We start from the raw sequence: 6067 nt of genomic DNA, 5'->3' as shown, positions 1-6067 counted from the left end.
GCTGTTACCTTCCTGCACCATGTCCCTTCAGTTTGCATTGCAGAGCTATTATGAAGCATACTGGCCATTAGAGGACACTAGAATTCCACTCAGATAGATTTCATTGGCTCTAGTGCTGTGCTATGTTAGATATTTGCAACAAAAACCTGACACCTTTAAATGGGCAACTCGCCTGCTTCGGAGTTTCTCTACAAACTCAGAGCTCAGCCCCAGTCTGTGGCAGGGTCACAGAGGCTCATGGACCGAGACAAGGTAGTCGTGGATGGTTTCTGAAATCAGACAATGGTCATGATTTTTGGCATGAAATTGGGTGAAATTCAGCTGTTTTCTTTAGTGATTTAAGGTTTATTGAATCTAAAAACCCAAAGCATAACTTTGGGGTGTAATCTGAACTGCCTGGAATGTGCCATATGCTGCTCTGGCAAGAAACCGGTGAGATTACATGTTAAATGAGGGAAACATTTAATTTCCCTTCAGCCCTGAGTCAGACTGGGTGTGGGTCACATAGGCAGTATATCCCATGGCTGGGAAGGTGCAGCAGGAAGTCACTAACCCTGAGACTAATCAGGTTAAAATGTAACAAGGAGCAAAGGGCACTGGGAAAATCCCAGAGGCAGCAGAATGCTTGGAACTTCCTTCCCTTGATGAAATCCCAGCGCCACGTCCTGGGCCCACCAAACATATGTGCACACCCCTGGCTGGCTCCTGCACTCCACTGGGAGCAGTATAGAACCCTCGGGGGTTCGAACGTCATACCCATCCCTCTGCCAATCACACGGGCTGAGAAGATTGTGTTAGGGGAACCCCACTCCTGTTCTCTTCACACAAGCTCACCGTGCAGGAGAGGAAGGGAGACGAAAAAGGGATGAAGAGAGAAAGAGGGTGAAAGATGCCCCAAAATGTAATGCCACTTAAAAGTAATATCAGTAGATGTTCCAGGTACTTTCCTTATACTGGAAAAGCTATTCTCCCCAAACCAGGGCTGCAGGCCTGATAGAACTGCTGACAAGATGACCGGCTGGTGGCAGCACTAAGGTGCTAAATTTCTGTCAGAGAAATATTTGAACTAGATATATTCCTAGTGGGTCATCAAGTCTGTCCCTCCTTCTTCAGGGCAGGATTGATTTCATTATCCCCAAACCACCTGTGAACTGGGTAACTCTTCTCAGTGGGAAATGTCTCTAGGAAAGGCGATTCCACAGCATAGGTGTGGCCCATTGCTCCTGCCCCAGCTTTGGGGACTAGTGAGAATCCCCTCTCCTTGTCCTCTCTGGAATATTCTTCCTGGGTTGGTAGACATTAATCAGGTCTTCTCTCAGTCAGTTGTTCCCTAGGTTGTTATGTGGTTGGTGTGATGTGGGCATGGGACATACCTTTCCCAGTTTTTTCATACTCTGCTGCTCCACACTGCTCCTCGAGCAGGCCAGAGACTGAAATCTCCCATAATCCAGCTCTCAGGAGCATTCAGGAAGTGCTTCTTATAGGCAGAGAAACAATATTGAACAGTCTAGGCCAGAAATATAAGAGCAACTGTCTCTCCCCCTACGTCTTGCAAAAGCTGCTGTGGTTGGCTGATCTCTCCTTGCTTTCTTTTCCATGACTGTGTCTGGATCAGGCCTCCTTAGACCCAGGATCAAGTCTATGGATTTCCCTTCCTTAGCATACCCACCAGCACCTTTCTGGGTCAGGTTTCAAAGGCTAGGTACATGGCCTTTTTATTCAGGCCCAGCCACCATTACCATCATGGTCTCCCCTTTAGCTCTCCCTGAATGGGTTAATTTCATTTTCCTTGTGTCAATATTCTCCAGTTTGGTTGAGTGGCTGCTTCTCCCTGGACAACTGAGCCCAGCCCATTGCTGTTTTACCCAACATGTAGTGATGGGCGCTAGATAACTAAGGGCGTCCCAGGGGGCTCAGATGAGTGGGCAGGTGAGGGCAGGAGAGCGAGTGTTCGGAGACCCTCACAGTAGCACTGAGTCTGAACATCTCCCTCATCACAGCCACTGATCTTCGTGCTATGCACAAATGTGATCCAGAGATGCCACACTTTTCTCTTTCACACCTTGCCATTGAAGCCCAAGGGATTTGTGCTGAGTACTGAGGACCCACTGCTGGGGCTACGCAGGGGGCAGGGAGGTGGGTGGCTGGTAAGAAGGGGGGCTGGGCTGTGCTAAAGGAGCAGCTGTGTTTACTTTCCATCTGCTAGAGGGAACAACAGGAGATTTTTTTTCTGTGGCTCTGTGTGTCCTTTACCCTCCAGAAACTTGTAAACATCCTGCTGCTCTGGCCAGGAGCGGAGAGCTCAGTGGTGGAGAAGGCGTCCTCCTGCTGCTTCCCTCCTTACAAGGCTGCTTGCTCTTAGAACAACAAACACTCTCTCTCTTATGGCCCAGTGACATGAGTATGTTTGGGCTTCCCAACCAGAGAGCCCTGATCCCCTTACCCCTGTAGAATCCTCCCATTCCCCACGCCTGACTTCAGTGATGATGGGGCCAGGCACAGCTAAGCAGGAGACAGACTCTGGGAATTACAGGAGCTGCTGGGGCTGATGGAGTGAACTCGAAGGGCCTAATTTAGCTGGTTAATGCAATTCCCCCATAATGGGCTTGGGGGTGTTGTGCATCACTATGCATTCCCCAGGGATCACAGAGAATCAACCAAACAGGGAGCTACCCACTTAACTTCTTATCTACTGTGCTTAGGGCAGGCTCAACTGAATGAGGACAGATGCGTTAACCAATGCTATTTATAGTGGGTGCCTCAGGGGGGAAAGATGCCCACACCCAGCAATGTCAGTCACTAGAACCTGGAAGGAAAAGGCCCCGGCTAGGTAGACAGCAGTAAAACCTGTCATAAAGATTGCAAGGCAAAGCTTCCTAGTCCCCCAGTCACTGCACTGCAGGCAGACGTGTACCTCTCCATTCAAAGACTGCACAGCCTGGTGGATTTTACTGCTCCCAAGGTGCTGCATGCATAACTTGCTAACATTGGGGCAGGTAAAAAAGAGCACCCACTGCTGGGAACAGCCCCCTACCCCCACAAGAATGGTGCTTTAGCAGTCCGGCAACACCTGCTTAAAGCAAAGAACATAGACTTCTCATTACACAGGGGAGCTGACTAGCAACTCAGCAATTTCTGGCTGACCCTGATAATGATACTCAGCACCTGCTGGCCCCCGGTTATACTCAGTACTTGCTGACCCTGCTAGTGATACTTCAGCAGCTGTTGGCTGTACCTGCTGGTGATTCTCAGTACCTGCAGGCTGTGCCTACCAGTGATACCCCTTACTGAGAGATGCTGATAGCACTGGGACATTGTATCACCTGGAAGATCCCTGGCTAATGGGGTAGGGAGCCAGGGATATCAATAGCAATGTCTGCAGGGGTGGTTGTGATGCACAGAGGAAAACATGCCAAGGCCGAAAACTACATAATTCTTCTCCTCGGGGTAGGGAGAGAGAGCAAGAAAGTGCTATTAATGGAGATGCAAATCTCTGTAGAACCTGAGGTTCCTTTTTGTTTCTCCCTGTGAAAAAAGGAGTGGGGAAGGATTTTGTCATCCAAGCACTATTTAACATTAAAGGGAAGGGAGGGGAAGGAAGGAGAAGCAGTGGGATAGGAATCTCCCATACAGGGAGAAACAAGTTTGTTGCCAGAACTGTGTTGGAGGCTTTTTTTAATGACTTGAAAAACCCTGTTCTCTCTTCCTCTACCTCAGAGTTCAGGGTGATTTATTGGGAATTCTTGCCAATCCCCCATGACTGTGACTGTGGCTTTCTGCTGGGAAGGCTAGAGGATCAGGGCAAGACTGCAGGGGACAATTCTCTACAGGAGTGCTGGGCTATTGTACCATCAACCAGGATTTTAATAGCCATCTAATCACACATACAGAACAGCCAAATGGACCACTCCCTTGCTGCTTTAGAAGGATTTCTATAACAATCTGTCATCCCCTATTATTGATAGAGTTCCTGTTCTGTGTCCCCTTTCGTAGCAGTGTCCCCACGGTTCACCTTGGTGTAGGTGTGACCTGCATGAGATGAAAAGAGAGAAGATGGCTGGAATGCTGGTGGTATGTCTGGATGAGTGCAGTCACTCGTGCCGTAAGGATTGTTGAGCTCTGATGCTGTGGCTGTGCGGCATGCAAAGGAGAGATCCTTAGCACACACCGCAGACTCTGCCAAGTCTTAGTCAGCAGATTTGTTCGGAGTTGTGGCCAGCCTGCTTAATCTAGGCTGTCTCTGATGGAATGTTGATTTCACTGCCTTCTGCTGTGAGGGAATATTTAGCTATTACACAAAGAAAATTGTTCAGGTTCAGGCTGAAATAGCCGTGTCCATGGTAGCAGGGTACTATCTCGTTGGGACAAACATGAGAGCTTCACTGCCCGTGTGTCAGCCCGTGTCACTTCTGGAAATGTTGAGTGAACTTTGGACCAAAACTCTGAGTCAGAGCCACATCCCTCCTGGCTGATGTAGGGCCAGTCAGGAAGCACTGGGCCTAGTGTTGTTTGAGACTATTATTGCCTCTCTTGAGGACAGGATGCCTCTGACGTTGAAGAAAGCTTTCATTAGCCTTTTGACCTTGATATTCTGGCCAACTATTGAGTCATTTTAAATCTTCCCTTTCTGGGTAAGGTGACATGGAAGGTCTCATAACATTGAGATGCCTCATCTCCTTGAACTTTCTCAGCCTGGAAACAGGCCTAAGTATTGCAGAAAATCCACACTTGTTGCCTTGGTCAATCACCTCCTTCTGGAAATGGGTGAAGATCAGGAGCCATGCTGACATTATTATATCTATTAGCTACCTTTGATACCATTGATCCCAAGGTGCTGAGGTATCCCTCGTGCTTATGTGCAGGAGTGGAGTGGATGGCTTTAGGGTGCTTCCATTTCTTCCTAGACAAGAGGCCCCAGAAGACTGGGGACATTGCCCAGTGACTGGATGGCACTTTGGTGTGGGGTGCTGCAGATTTCTACTTGGTCATTCCCCTTGTTCAATGACCACCTGGGAGGCTAGTAAGGAAGCACTAGCTATGTGGTTTAAAATATGCTGATGATCCTGCTGCTGCAATGGATGGAGTCGCTGGAGCTTCCTTGATTTAAATGGGAGGAACAGTAGACAAGCTATACTCTGGGAGGGTGTCTAATTAGGGCACCCATTCTCGCTTGTCTGAAATAGTTCAAATCTGCTGTGACTTTCAGGGCACGCTGGAAGGCCCATCTACTTTGCCATACAATTGGCCGGAGGGCATGTAGGTGAAGGAACTCCGCCAGGCTTGCAGTGGGATGAGGCATTGGTTTGTTTATTCTGTTACTGTGACTATGGCTGGAGCTTATTGAGGAGTCAGGCTAATGGGGACGGGGCTGTTTTCCTGTATTTTACAATTTTCTATTTGGTGTTTTACTAGACACCAGGGTCCCTAGTGCTCCAGAAAGGCACTTTCTTGGTTTTAGAAATGGAGGTAAATAAATAAATAAATGCACATTGATCTCATCTGACCTCTCCTCCCAGCTGCCTTACTCACTAACTCACTCTCAATAATCCCCAGTCCCAGCTTTCCCAGCTCAGGACAACCTCGTTTAAAAACGAGCATGATATTTTTTTGAACAGGGGCTGTTAATTACCCAGACCTCAGCCTGCTGCACTCTGCTTCCATACAGGGCAGGCCTGGATTTTAAGAAGCAGCATGTCACAGAGGTGGTAGCCCTTTTCCTTAGTCAGAACAGAGACACTAGGTCCCTAGGAATCCCTCTGCTTTAAACTCTTTGTTAAAAGAGGGCTTCTTTGGGAGAGACATTTTACTGGGCTCAGTGGAAAAGGAGCTGTGGAGAGAGTCTTCAGGAGGCTAGAGGAACGAAAGGAAAGCAGAGAAAGCTCGTTGCTGGCAGAGAGAAAAGTAACCATGATCATCTCTTCTTTTAAAGGAGGCGAATTCACTAGCAATTAGAGCAGAGGACTCTGAGCCCTTCACATGGAAGGCACTGTGGGCTTGCAGAGTATTACTATTATTACACCTGTCCTGGTTGTTCCCAAATGCTGCCCTAAATTGCCAACCTCTATTT

General features: G+C 48.3%; 1 long non-coding RNA gene across 1 annotated transcript; it reads left to right on the top strand.

The window, feature by feature from the left end:
* The first annotated feature begins 2884 nt into the window (after positions 1–2884).
* LOC137153957 (uncharacterized) lies at positions 2885–4506 on the top strand. Its single transcript, XR_010919977.1, has 2 exons — positions 2885–3346; positions 3718–4506. It is a non-coding gene; the product is annotated as an uncharacterized lncRNA (long non-coding RNA).
* Positions 4507–6067: the final 1561 nt, after the last annotated feature.

Source organism: Emydura macquarii, unplaced genomic scaffold (genome assembly GCF_026122565.2).
Source record: "Emydura macquarii macquarii isolate MOO-44397 ecotype Brisbane River unplaced genomic scaffold, CSIRO-AGI_Emac_v2 contig_1253, whole genome shotgun sequence".
In the NCBI taxonomy this organism is placed as follows: domain Eukaryota; kingdom Metazoa; phylum Chordata; order Testudines; family Chelidae; genus Emydura; species Emydura macquarii.
This window is presented reverse-complemented; position numbering and strand designations above follow the sequence as displayed.